Below are 13,834 nucleotides of genomic sequence, written 5' to 3' on the forward strand. Positions count from 1 at the left end.
AAACAAACAACAAAAAAAAACCACAACCAGGTTCAATGGTACATGCCTATATCCCTGCAATTCCCAGGCTGAGGCAGAAGGATCCCAAATTTGAGGCCAGTCTCAGCAAATTAGGCCTAAGCAACTCGGTGAGACCCTGTCTCAAAATAAAGATTAAAAGGGGTGGAATTTGGCTAAGTGGTGAAGTGTCCCAGGATTCAATCCCTGGTATCAAAAAACGAAAAAGAAAAAAGAGAAGCAGGGGTAACAATGAGGGAATAATTCATAGAACTAAGGTGATTTTGAAGACTGAAAAATAGGTAAAAGTGTATCTAAGCTGATTTGAGGGTATGGATAGAAAGAAAAATGTAGTTGTTACTGCCCAGCAAGTTCAATGTTCTCAATGAAGTGGGAGCAATTGGCAGAAAGGATTAAGGACGGTATTGTTTGCTGTTGTTATTGTTGCTGTTGTTTGGGCATGAGCCCACATGCAAGTATATGGGGAAATCCAAAATCTTGAGACATGGCAAAGGTATTTTTAAAAAGTCCTTCTAAGATCCTCAGCAAATTTCCAGGACTGTACATGTCCTTGGTTGAAAATTATAAGTGTTAGACACAAACACAAGGTAAATCACATGATCATAAGCCCTCCTGGAAAATCATTACAATTCTTCCAATCTTCTCCATGTTAAAAATCTAAGATAACTCACACTAGCCTCATATTTTGAGAACAATATTCTCTAGATTAACATCTGCAATTTTGAGTAAACATTTCAGAGGCTTTTTTTTTTCATTTCAACTTTCTTTGAGAAAGCAAAGTGTTTTCACCAAGACTCTTTCATTTCTGCTTAAAATATTCTGTGAGACTAATAGAAGCAAGTGATACTTCACCTTTTGATAAGGAAACTGAAATACAAGAATGGTGAAAATGACTTTCTGGAGCACAGCCTAGTTCAGCATGACTTACTTGCTCTAAACGCCAAGAACACATGGTCTGTGGATACTTTTTAATGCAAAAAATGCTACAGAGCTCTTTGTGAATTTAGGAATTACCAAAGTTCTCAGGTAAATTCCATGAGAAGATCAATGGTCTTCTCCGAGTTTCTTGAGGTAAACAGATTACTGAGACCATTCTGGCCCTCAACATGTATCCAAGGCACCATAAGCAACAGAGGTTTTTCCTTTCACCTAGTTCAGCCACAATTTGTACCATTCTGTGGTACGTGTAATAGAAAGAGTAAAGAAATGCATAAGGAAATAACTAAAGCGCTCTTGTCAACAGAAAAAAAAATTATTTAAAATTAACTCTGCTCCCTTGCTAAATACATTTTATTAAAAATTAACAATAATAAAATATAGGTAGTAGGAAAACAGTTTGAAAAGTGCACTACATTAGGTGATCTGTAGGATCTAATTTTGTTTTAAAATTCTGGGGCAGTCTGATGTATGGTCATATGCACTTTTAGTCCCAGCTATTTGGGAGGATGAGGTGGGAGGGTCACTCATGCTCACAAGTTTGAGGCCAGCCTGGGCAATCCAGCAAAACCCCATCTCAAAACTAACTAACTAACTAAATAAAATTCATTTCATTAGTCTTCACAGAACAATGAGTATGAACATCATTTCATAAGAATGATCTGTAAGGAAGAAACGCTGAAGTTTTAACCTTAAAGTCTAGGTGGTGATTTAAATTTGAAGAACGATCAGGAGGCAGATCAGGACCATCAGGCATAGAGTTCGATATTATTTTTGTTTTGTTTTGTTTTGCTGGGTTTTTGTTTGTTTGTTTTCCAGAATTGGGGACTGAACTACATCCCTAAACCTTTTTATCTTTTATTTTGACACAGGGTCTCACTAAGTTGACCAGGCTAGTCTCAAACTTGCAATTCTCCTGCCTCAGGCACAGAGTTAGATCTATTTTCTATAGCTTAATAGGACTTTCCAGTATGATAAGAAAAGCCTTTAAAAAAAAAAAAAAAAATATATATATATATATATATATATATATATATATATATATATTAGTTATAGATAGATAGATAGATAACTGTATCATATCTATCTGGATAACTGTATCATATCTATCTATTGTGGGGCGGGTACCAGGGATTGAATTTAGGGGCACTCAACCACTGAGCCATATCCGCAGCCCTGGTTGTTGTATTTTATTTAAAAACAGGATCTCCCTGAGTTACTTAAGGGCTTGCCATTGCTAAAGGTAGCTTTGAACTCGCGATCCTCCTGTCTCTTAGCCTCCCAAGCCCCTGGAATTATAGGAGTGCACCACGGTGCCCAGCTTATTTATTTATTTTTATGTGGGGCTGAAAATTGAACCTAGTGCCTCACACAGGCTAGGCAAACGCTCTGCCCCTGAGCTATAGCCCCAGGGCCAAGAAAAGCCTCCCTCCCCCAAAGATTAACAGAAAGAGTCCAACGTTAGAAATAACTACTACTTCTCAAATGACTGAATTTATTTTGATGTATTTTAATTCTGGCAACTTCAATAATGAATGTGGGTGGAAGAAAAGTGATTAAGTCAAAAGTGAAGTCTCTAAACAAGTTAGATTTTCTTCATGAGAAACAGTTTTGAATGTCCACACTTATTGGAAATATGGCTGAAGACAGTGCTAATGAACCAAACTGCTAATACTTTTCTCCACAAGCAAGCTGGAAAAAATCTCTTAACATTTCTTAAAGACCGCATGGAAAAGAGGGGCAAAATTCTCAGTGTTGTGAAGACCTAGGGAGAGACCAAGTTCTGTAATAGCTGACAACATGAACTTAGAGAATTCATGTAAAATCTCTAGGTAGCCTTGACAGATGATCCAGTAGAACAAGGTGTTATCTACTAGATTCCAATCAATAACATTTTATTATTACCGCAACTTGGAATAAAAATATAGGAATTGGGGACTGGGATTGTGGCTTAGTAGTAGAGCACTTGCCTAGTACATGTGAGGCCCTGGTTTTGATTCTTAGCACTACATATAAATAGATAAAATAAAGGTCTATTGACAACTAAAAAATAAATAAACAAAATATATAGGATTTGGATATATATATATATATATATATATATATATATATATATATATATTTTGATGTAGACAGATTTTTTTCACCATGTTAGTATTTGCCTGGGTTTTAAATAAATAGGAAAAGTGGTTCCTAGAAACTTAATTCAGTTTATATGTCAAGAATTACATGAACCTTTTCTTTAGTAGTCTTAAGGATGTCTACATTGGGTTGTCTTACCTCATTTACTTTGAATTCAAACTCCCAATATACCCCAAATTTCTCTTTCCTTTAATGGCAAAACTGGTCATTTTAAAACTGAGAGAAATCTTTGATTCTTTTTCATCTCCTTTGTGCAATCAGCAATTAAGTCTACATGATTTTTCCTTAAAGTAGATATCAGATCTACATTCCCATTTCATTCTTGCCTCTCTTCTCATAATCCATATTCTTAGTCTCACTCTTGAATCAATGCAGAATAGCACCCCTCTCCCTACTCTTCCAAATTTGTCAGAAATAATATTACTAAAGATGTGAATCCTCTACCTATCTGCTTTATTTGTTTGCAATATTCACAGGACAGCACCTTTAGTCTGGTCTTAGGATTTTACAAACTTTGGCCTTACCCTGTTCTTCCACCGTTCTTCTATTTGCCAACATAGACTCTCTACAAGGTAGCCTCCCCACCCCTGCCCTCGAAGCTAAGAACATCCTTATTTTACTCTATCTCATACTCTTTCCCCCTTCACTTCTCTTCACTTGGATGTTATTTCTTATTATCTACCCAAATTCTTCTTATCCTTTAAGATCCAGGTGCTAGCAGGCCTCCTCCCCTTGTGAATCCTCCTTTAACTGGTATAGTTCAAATGAACTGTGTCCTTTCTTGAACTTCTAAAGTTCTCATTTATTCTAAGTTTTCCTTGGGTATTTGAGTAAATACTTATTGTTGGTATATGATGGAACTGTATAATCTTCCCTTGAACATTCTCAACTACTGTATTCCCAATTACTACTTCAATGCTATGCAATTTCTTTTTTTTCTCCTCTTCCTTCCTTCTTTTTTTTTTTTTTTTTAAACAAACAACAACAACAACAACAAAAAAAAGATGGGGTCTGGACATGTTTTCCAAGCTGACTCTGAACTCTTGGACCCGAATTCTTGATTCTCCTGCCTCAGCTTCCTGCTTATCCGGGACTTCAGGCATGTACCATAATACCCTGCTTTCTCATTTATATTTGTTTAGTACTTCTTGGTATTTAGCATAAAGTGCATATTACTTATTTATCTTGATTTTGTTTGTCTCCTACTCCAGATTCTAAATTCAACAAGAACAGATTTTTGTCTATTTTGCTCATTGATACATTCCTAGTTCCTAGTATTTGATAGGTAAAGAAATACTTTCAAGGGCTGGGGATGTGGCTCAAGTGGTAGCGCGCTCACCTAGCATGCATGAGGCACTGGGTTCGATTCTCAGCACCATAAAGATATTGTGTCTACCTAAAACTAAAAAAAAAATTATATATATATATATATATATATAAAAGAGAGAGAGAGAGAGAGAGAGAGAAAGAAATAGTTTCAAATGAACTTATATTTTTAAAACTGAAAGAGGGCTGAGGGTGTAGCTACATGGTAGAGAATTTGCCTACAATGCATGAGACTCTGGGTTTGATCCCAGCAATACAAAAAATAAATTAAAAATGATAAAAAATAAAATTAAATTAAAAGTGAAAGAAACATTAAGAATACTAATAAGTAGTAAAACAAGTACTATTATAAAATAAAGGACTTCAGATGGGCCAGGCCTTATACATATTATCCACATAGCAATCCTTTCATTATTACTTATTATTACTTACTTTCCTCACTGCCAAATAAAGCAAGTCTTAAAAGAAGTTAAATAATTTTCCCAAGAACACACCCCTAATAAATGTACTAAAAATAAATGTCTCAGTCCTATTTACCACTGAAAAAAGTCCTTAGCTAAGCTAATCTGACTATATAAACTAGAAGTAAAATAAGATGTTGGGGGAGGTGGGAGAAGAACTCTTCAGAAAGCTACTTATAAAATCTTTTTCCCAAGCAGTGAATTATTTTAATTTCTTATTAGCAATTTATCTTACATTTTCCATGAACTTATACACTTCCTTCCTTACCCACCCTTTACCTCCAAGTAGAAAAAAAAAATCTTCTGACTAATGCTGTGATTTCACTAAAGAGATAAAAATTCCATCTCAGTTCTCATGTAAAGGACAAGAACAGAATGAGTAGCCACAGTCCTTACCCACAGTATGAAGAAAAGCAATCATTAAGGAGCGGGGGAAGGTAAAGAATGCTTTATTCATGATTACCTAAAATTTTCCAGCATGAGAGGGGAAAGAGGAAGTCTATTTTCAGTGACAATTATTACTCTAAAAATATTAACATGCAAGGGGAAAATTTTCATTCTGAGAGTCACTACTGTGCTGAGTTCTCTTTCCCTCACAACGACTTCAAATTCCCAGAGTAGAGAGGTAATCTAGGCAGATGCCCTTGCCCTGTGAAAATGGCAACATCCAGGAATCATGGGAGTTGAAATGAGGACAAACTGGAAAGGATTTCTCAACACCAGGTCAGTCTCTAAGAAGTATCAAGTGTCAGAGTGGATACTTATATCCTCAGGCGGCTGGGATGAAGGCAGAGATTATAGCCACATAGCTTTTTAGAAGATTTGTTATGCTCAATGCATAAACAAGATTCAGTGAAACTGAAGCTGAATTAACAGCTGAAAGAATTACAAAAGGGAAAAAAAAATGCCTAATACTTTCTTTTCTCTATCTAACCTCTAATTTCTTCCTAACCCTAACCCTAACCCTAACCCTAACCCATTTTAACTGGCTTCTCTACAGGCAAAGATAGAGTAGGTTTCAAGCTAGTTTTCATCTTAAATATTTTGGAAAATATCACATTTGTTCCTTACTTCTATGCATGTGCATAGATGAAAAGGATTTGATAAAGAACACATAGCTTGATATACTCATCAGCAATTCAGTGGCATTCAGAGCAAACTGCTCTTTGGGTCAATTTTAAGACCCTGATGAAAAAAAAAAGTGTCTAGTATTTTCCTCTCTCACTGTCATGTATTTCCAGAAATTCTCGGGAAGAATCACAAAGACTCTCCTGAAATCTATCATTCCACACTTTAGTTCTCTGCCATGTTGTCATGAGAACTGGCTGCTTAGACTCAGTATGTGCTTGCTGGTCAGACCAGCAAATAAATACAAATGCCACTTATTTGGTCCTTAAGAAGTTTGAGACAACGTGGCCACATGTAGATTAAAAAAGGAGAGAAATAATGTAACAAGTGATTACAGATAAAACAATTCTCCATGCTTACAGTTACATTTGAGTGATTACTTCTTTTTAAAAAATTCTGAGTTATCATGAATCTGATGGAAAAAAAAAGCTTCCTTTAATGCAGAAAAATACAGACATATATAGAGGTCAGCACACAAGGTTAGCCAACTCCTTAATCTTAAAATCTATCCCATGTGTCCTAAGCACAGATAATGAAGGTATTTGAGAGGGTAACTTAGAACAGATGGTTGGAGCTAGACATGGTGGCACACGCCTGTAATCCCAGCCATGTGGGAGGCTGAGACAGGAGATCACAAGTTCGAGGCTAGCCTGAACAATTTAGTAAGACCCATCTTCATTAAATAAATAAGGCCTGGGAATGTGGCTCAGTGGTAAAGCGCCTCTGGGTTTAATCCTGGTAAGAAGTAACAAACAAACAAAAAATTATATTTTCAAAACAAGCACCAACTGTCCCCATTGTCATACCAGCAGTTCGATCCCTCACTGCTCCTCCTGGATCATGTCCTGTTGGCTGCCGCTGAGCCCATCTCCTGCTTCCACATGTGGCAACTCAACAGGAGCAAGGGCAAGTAGATAATCTTGAGAGGGTCTGCTGCTGAATGTTTGCCAGCCTAGAAAAGACAAGAGTTTGAAAGTTTTTAAGTCTGCAAAATGAATTAAGTCATATACATCTGTTATTAAAAATACTACATGAGTGTTGGGGGTTTTAGAATCCTATATGTGAATGTTTCCATCACATGGTTGGCTGTTACAATATTTCGGGTTAGAGGATCTTTCTCAAGCAATAATGCCCTCAAAAGCACCAAGAATAGTATTCCCTAACATGTGTAGAGAGCATTGTGCAGTGCCCAAAGCACATGTGGTCTCCACATCTTGACTGCAATAATCCATTAGGCTTGGGAACCAGTGGTTAAGTTATGATCTGTTGAGTCCAATGTTTCTTAGCCTGAGCTACAAAGAGTATCATTTGGGTGTGAAGCTGAGCCCTTAGGCTCAGAGATTCTGATCTACTGGGTAAGATGTAAGCTACTCACAGGTAATTCTATGGTGAAACCAGGATTGAGAATCATTAGTTTCCACCCTTGCATCTAGAGGATCTTTATGTAGGATGAATTTAACTCATAAATGGTAAATACGTATCCAGTTTATAACATGTTAAGGCAATGCACTACATGCTCTGGAATAGGTATAGTGTAAGAACGTGTGGGTCCTGTGCTCAAATTTAGTGGGAGACACCAGACACAGAGATCACTTAAGAATATAGAGACTTTAAAAACATAACCTAAGTAAACAATCTGTGGTAAGCTTTTATATTTTTTTATTAAGTAAACTCATATGATACTGACTCTAATTAAATTAAAATGTTAAGATGGAAATTATAATCATCAAAGCAACCAGTCAAAATAAAATAATGTGTCATTGAAATGCCAGGAAAGAATCTGAGTGATATAGTTATTTGTTAAGAGTATTGATAGGCACAGTAGTGCTAATTGTCCAATATAAGAAATAACTCAAATGTTCTTAAAGCACACACCCTGATTCTGTATAGTTCAGCAGCTGTATTTACAATTATAATGCATGATGTCAGGCAAAATAAAATTATGGCTAAATTAAAAAAAACATAACCTAAGTAAGATTTCATTGGTCAAAGATATAGTAAAAACCTCGGGTGCTATAAAAAGCAGAGATGACTATGCATTGGAATAAGGGAGAAAGTTTAAAACATGGGAGAAGTCCACTAAGTCTAAGAGCAGGGTGAAAGTCAGAGGAGAGAGAGAGAGAGGAATGGGAAGAAAGAACAGTTTTCAGGCAAAAATACATTTGCAGGGATAAATGGAGGGAGATGAAAAAGCTCACTTTGAAGAATTTCTCTAAAGGTGCATTAGAAATATTTGGGGATACAGATGCAAAATAAAATCCAAACAGTTTTAGTAAAATGACTAATGGAGTTGAGCCATTTTCCTGAATATCTGTAAATAGTATTCAAATATCCTGAAATGGTATCCAGAATAGTATTAGAAGATGTCCAAGTTCAGGTTCTGGAGGTTTTCCATAAATTACTGGGTTCTTAGAGAATGCCAGCTACTATGCTAAATGTACTACAAGTTATTTCATTTAACATTCTCAAAAAACCTGGCAAGGTAGTTATTATTATTATTTCCATTTTATAGCATAGGAGAGGAGGGCTCAACTTGTTCTCAAAGTCACAGAGTTAAGAAATAATAAGCTCAGTCTGGGATATACTATTTCTTCAGAAGTATGGCATCATAAAAGTCAAGATTTAGTTTTTCTGAGATATAATTCACATACCATAGAGTCCAACCATTCAAAGCATACAATGTTAGTGGATTTTAGTATTTTCAAAGTTGGGCCACTATTGCCTATCATGACTACGGAATTGTAGATTGTTTTCATCACCCCCCAAACACATCCAATACCCTCTAGGAGTCAGTTCTCATTCAACCCTCCCATGGCTCTTGGTGACCACTAAATCTACTTTGTCTGTAGGATTGGCCTATTCTGTACATTTTACACAAATGAAATTATGTAAAATTTGACCTTTGAGTCTGGTTTCTTTCCCTTAATATGTTTCTGAAGGTTCAAGCATTTTGTACTGTTTCTTTTCATGGCTGAGTAATATTCCACCCATAGATATACCAGATTTTCTTTGTCTACTAATGAGGAACATTGGAGTTATTTTTGTTTTTTAATATTACAAATATTAACATTCATTTAATACATTTATTAACATATATAAACATTCATTTCCAAAGCATTTCTTTTATTGTGATAAATATATGTAACATAATACTTGCCATTCTAGCCACATGTAAGCATAGATTTTTGTGTCATTGAGGACAACTTGAGCAACCCTCATTAACATCCACTGAGAACTTTTTCATCTTCCCAAACAGAAACTCTGTACCTACTAAGCGAAAACTCACCATTCTCCCCTCTCCTAGCTCTAGCAACCACTCTACCTTCTTTTTATTAATTTTTTTAATTTGTTTTAATTATTTATACATGACAGTGGAATACATTTATGCACTTTGATATATCATACATAGATGGGATATAATTTCTCATTTTTCTGAGTGTACATGTTGTAGAATCATATTGGTCATAGAGTCACATATATGCATAATGTAATAATGTCTTTTTTGTTCTCCTATCCTTCCTATTTCAACATCCCCTCCCCTCACCTTCCTTCACTTCCCTTTATCTAATCTAAGGTAATGCCTTATTGTGAATTAGCATCCACATTAGAGAAAATATTCAGCCTTTGGTTTTCTGGAATTGGCTTATTTCACTTAGCATGATATTCTCCAACTCCATCCATTTACTGGCAAATGCCATAATTTCATTCTTCTTTAAAGCTGAGTAATATTCCATTGTGTATATATATCCCATTTTCTTTATCTACTGAAGGACACCTAGGTTGGCTCCATAGTTTAGTTATTGTGACTTGAACTGCTATAAACATTGACATGGCTGTATTACTGTAGTATGCCAATTTTAAGTCCTTTGGGGATAAACCAAGGAGTAGGATACCTGGATCAAATGGTGGTTGCATTCCACATTTTTCTCCATACTGCTTTCTGTTTCTATGAATGTGACTGTCCTAGGTGCATCATATAAAAGGAACCATAAAATTTGTCCTTTTGTGTCCAGGTTATTTCACGCGGCACAAAGTCTTTACAATTCATCCATGTTGTGCATGTATCAAAATGTCCTTCCTTTTTAAGAAGGACTAACAGGCAGGCCATTGTGGGTATGTGTACCACATGCTGTTTATCCATCCGTCCACGAATGGACACTTGGGTTCCTGCTACCTTTTGGCTACTGTGAATAATGTTGCAATGAACATGGGTACATTTTATGACTCTGCGTGGGCATGTTTTCAATTCTCTGGGGAGTGAAATTCTTAGGAGAGGAAGTGCTGGGTCATATGGTGATTCTGGGTTAGACTTTTGAGGAATTGCTAAGCTGCACATTAGCTGCATCACTGAACATTCTCACAGCAATGTACCAATTTTTTCACATCCTGGCCAACACTTGTCACTGGATGACTTTTTAGTGGTACCCATTCTAGTAGTAAGAACGTAGAAGACTTAGGTCAAGATATTGGCTTACTGCAGGAGTTCATGTGTAAAGTGAGAAGAGTCAGAGAAATGGATAATTCCAGACAGTAATTTGAAATGAAAAGGTAAGTCCTTGATACAGTACTTTAGAGGAAATCTGTGTATGCCAAATAAATAATCATTAGGCAGGTGAAGTTCAGGAAGTCTGGTTTGGAGACAAATATTTCTTTCTTTCTTTCTTTCTTTCTTTTTTTTTTTGTATTCGGAATTGAACCCAGGGCCACTTTACCACCCATCTAAGCCCCCAGCCCTTTTTATTTTTTATTTTGAGACAGGGTCTCACTAAGTTGCTTAGGGCCTCGCTACACTGGTATGGCTGACCTTGAACTTGGAATCCTCCTGCCTTAGACTCTTGGATCACTGGGATTACAGGAATACATCACTGCACCCAAACATCACTTTTTTTTTTTTTTTTTAAAGAAAGGTTCAAGGACACAGTGGTAAAACTGCAAGAGGTCACTGCCTATATGTATGTACTGAAGATGCCTGTGACTGAGTTGAGTAATTTATGAACCAAAAACTGGCAAAGAAACTTTTGCCTTCCTGGCTTTGTTTGTTTGTTTTGTTTAAATAGTAAAAGAATACTTAAATAGTATCAGAACTTCAGCTATCAGTCTCTTCCGCTGGTAACACATGTTTATCTATTCTGCCGGATGGTAGCACCTTTGGCTCTCTTGAGTGCGCCAAGCAGGCTCAGTGAACTTGCCCTCCAAGGGCTGCTACGAGATGAGGAGTCCTAGAAAGCCACCATACGATACACTGTTATCTGGTTGGCTGGAATTCATGCTGGCAAACTATCCAGGAGAAGATGAAGTTTCAGTTTTCTGGGCCCAAAACGGCCCTTTTAGTAAAAAAGAAGCCATTCCGAACACATAGAAGAGTCTCTATGAGAACACACTTTCTCAATGACTGATGATCCTGGTTTTGCTCAGCTCTGGAAAGATTCCAAAATGACACCATTCCAAGGGGGGAAAAAAAAGCCACAGTGATGACTCAGATGTTTGGGCGCTTGTTTTGACAGAGAAGCTTAATGGTACTATTTAGGATCCTGAGGTGAGCATTGTAGGAGAAAATGCAAAACATCGTCAGCCAGCTTCTACAGTAGGTTTCCCCTCTGCCCGAACATACTGCAAGTTAAAACAAAGAAACAACTAACTCATCACTTAGTCCAACAGAACAAACATGAGAGTAAATGCTGAAGAGTGTTAAGGTAAGAGGCCTGAGGACTCAGGGGAGGACTCCAACAGCGACAGCCTGTGGGCACCTTTAAATGTTCTCACCCCCTCACACATCTATAGTTTTAATTGAGTGAAATAAACTTTATAAAAGTTGTCATCTTTCTGAGGATAATACAGCTCGTGTGTTTTTTTTTCTGAGTCAGAAACCTATTCTGATTTCATCTGTATTAAGTATTCACTATATTTTCGAAGGAAATATCTACGTCTGCAATATTTTCTAGAATGTAGATTTAAAAAAAAATAGTTAAGACTTACAGAAAGCATTCTGAGTCACTTGGTCTTTAGCGTACTATGAGTTGTGTGCATCAGCACACGCTTCACAGGTACCAGGGCCTCCAGAGCCTGCCCCCTACCCCCCGTGCTTCCATAAGTTTACAGGAGACACAAGGAAGAAAACATTACACTTTGGCGAAAGATAAGTTATTCTATATTTCAAACCCTAGAAGCAGACTTTTGTTTCAAAACAACAACAAAATCTCAAAAACAAGTCACTCAAACTACAAACACGTACACATCCATATAAGCTATGCACATCTTGTAGAAAAAAAAATTTGGGGGGGGGACACTAAATGCATTCCTTTTTAATAAATGGATCCATCATTGATCAGATGTCATCAAGTACATCTGTTACCAACAGGAAGCCATGTTTATCATGCTGGATCTAGTCCTTCCTTTTCCTTCTGTGCTATTAGCATGCCCGCCTTGCAAGTGTCTTCGAAGCTTCTCAGCAAAAGATGTTTCCTTCCTGTTGAAATGCTGCCTCGGCTGCTTCTCTGCCCAAGGCAGTTCTCCTCTAGGTCTAAAGGGGGTCAGACCAGACTGCACTGAGCAGCAGGTTGCTGACCTCAGTGGGTTATATCCACAAGATGTTTCTCCCCTTACTTTCTCTCTTTCTCCAAGTAAATTATCCCAACTGTCCAGTGCCCAAGGGACAAACTATTTCAGCATGTCAGCAACTTGGCTCCTATTAATACTTTGAAAATCACAACATAAAATAAAATTACTACTTAGCAGTTAGAGCTCTAAGAAGAAAGTTAAAGAAAGACCATTTATACTCTCGGTTCTAACATACAAAAAGTGGTAACTCTCAAACAAGAATTCAGGAAGCAGCTGCAGAACAAATTCCAGAAATCAAACCTAGCAAGCTTATTTCTAGTTGGCAGTCTTTACAGAACTAAAATCAGGAAACAAATTTAAAATAATTATCAGTAGTTATAAACTATTTAGACAGTATTTACAATGCACATAGATTTTTCAGGAATGTAAAAGGGACATGAATAAATTTAGTTGGCACTGTGTGAGAATTATAAATTAAGGCATACAATTTCCAGAAACAAACAAAAATTATGAGGAAAGAGGTAAAAAAATAGGTATTTTTAAAATCCAAGACGGAAAGCCCATATTAAAGGAAGACACTGCGACACTGTATACAAAAATCAAACATAAAAAGTCTATATAAATTCCTGCACCTGAGACACAATTTCTGATACTCCAACACTTGTTAATACTTTAACTCTTTGGTCAGAGACTGGAACAACATAAGGTATGCCCCAAATCTCTTGTTTTTTCCCCCAGTAATGGGATTTGAACCCATGGCCTCACACATGCAAGGCAAGTGCTCAGCCACCAAGCTACATTTCCAAACCCTTTAAAAATTAATTAATTAATTAATTAAAGTCTTGAGATTAAAGTCTTGCTAAGTTGCCCAAACTTGGATTCAAACTTTAGATCCTCCTGCCTCAGCTACCCAAGGATACGATTACAGGCGGGGCACCTGGCACCAAAATCTTAATTCTGAAAAGTCAGTGAATAATATGATTTACTTCACTAAAATAGAATATGTAATTCCTACAACAGAATTGTCTCCTAATAGAAATTCTATGTGGTAAAAGTAGAATAAAGTTTTAAAGGGATGTAAAGGCGTAAAAAGAGGGCTTCAATGAATTTAAATATTTCAACTGTTCATTTTTCTTCATTTAAAGACCTTTTTTTTTTCTTTTTAGGTATTGGTGTTTGTCTTTATATCACTGACCACAGGACACAAATTCTACTGGGAACTAGGTTGTGAGTTGACTCTTAGGACCCCTCTCTCCCCTGTTCCC

At 36.6% G+C, this 13,834-nt stretch overlaps 1 protein-coding gene across 1 annotated transcript in view; it reads right to left on the minus strand.

Moving 5' to 3' along the window:
• Tet2 (tet methylcytosine dioxygenase 2) overlaps positions 1 to 13,834 on the minus strand; it is a 124,501-nt gene that overhangs the window by 76,699 nt on the left and 33,968 nt on the right. The window contains exon 2 of the mRNA XM_076864461.2: positions 6,818 to 6,963. The gene's annotated coding sequence lies outside the window, so the exon portion shown is untranslated. The remainder of the gene's footprint in view (positions 1 to 6,817; positions 6,964 to 13,834) is intronic.

This window comes from Callospermophilus lateralis, chromosome 8 (assembly GCF_048772815.1).
Source record: "Callospermophilus lateralis isolate mCalLat2 chromosome 8, mCalLat2.hap1, whole genome shotgun sequence".
NCBI lineage: Eukaryota > Metazoa > Chordata > Mammalia > Rodentia > Sciuridae > Callospermophilus > Callospermophilus lateralis.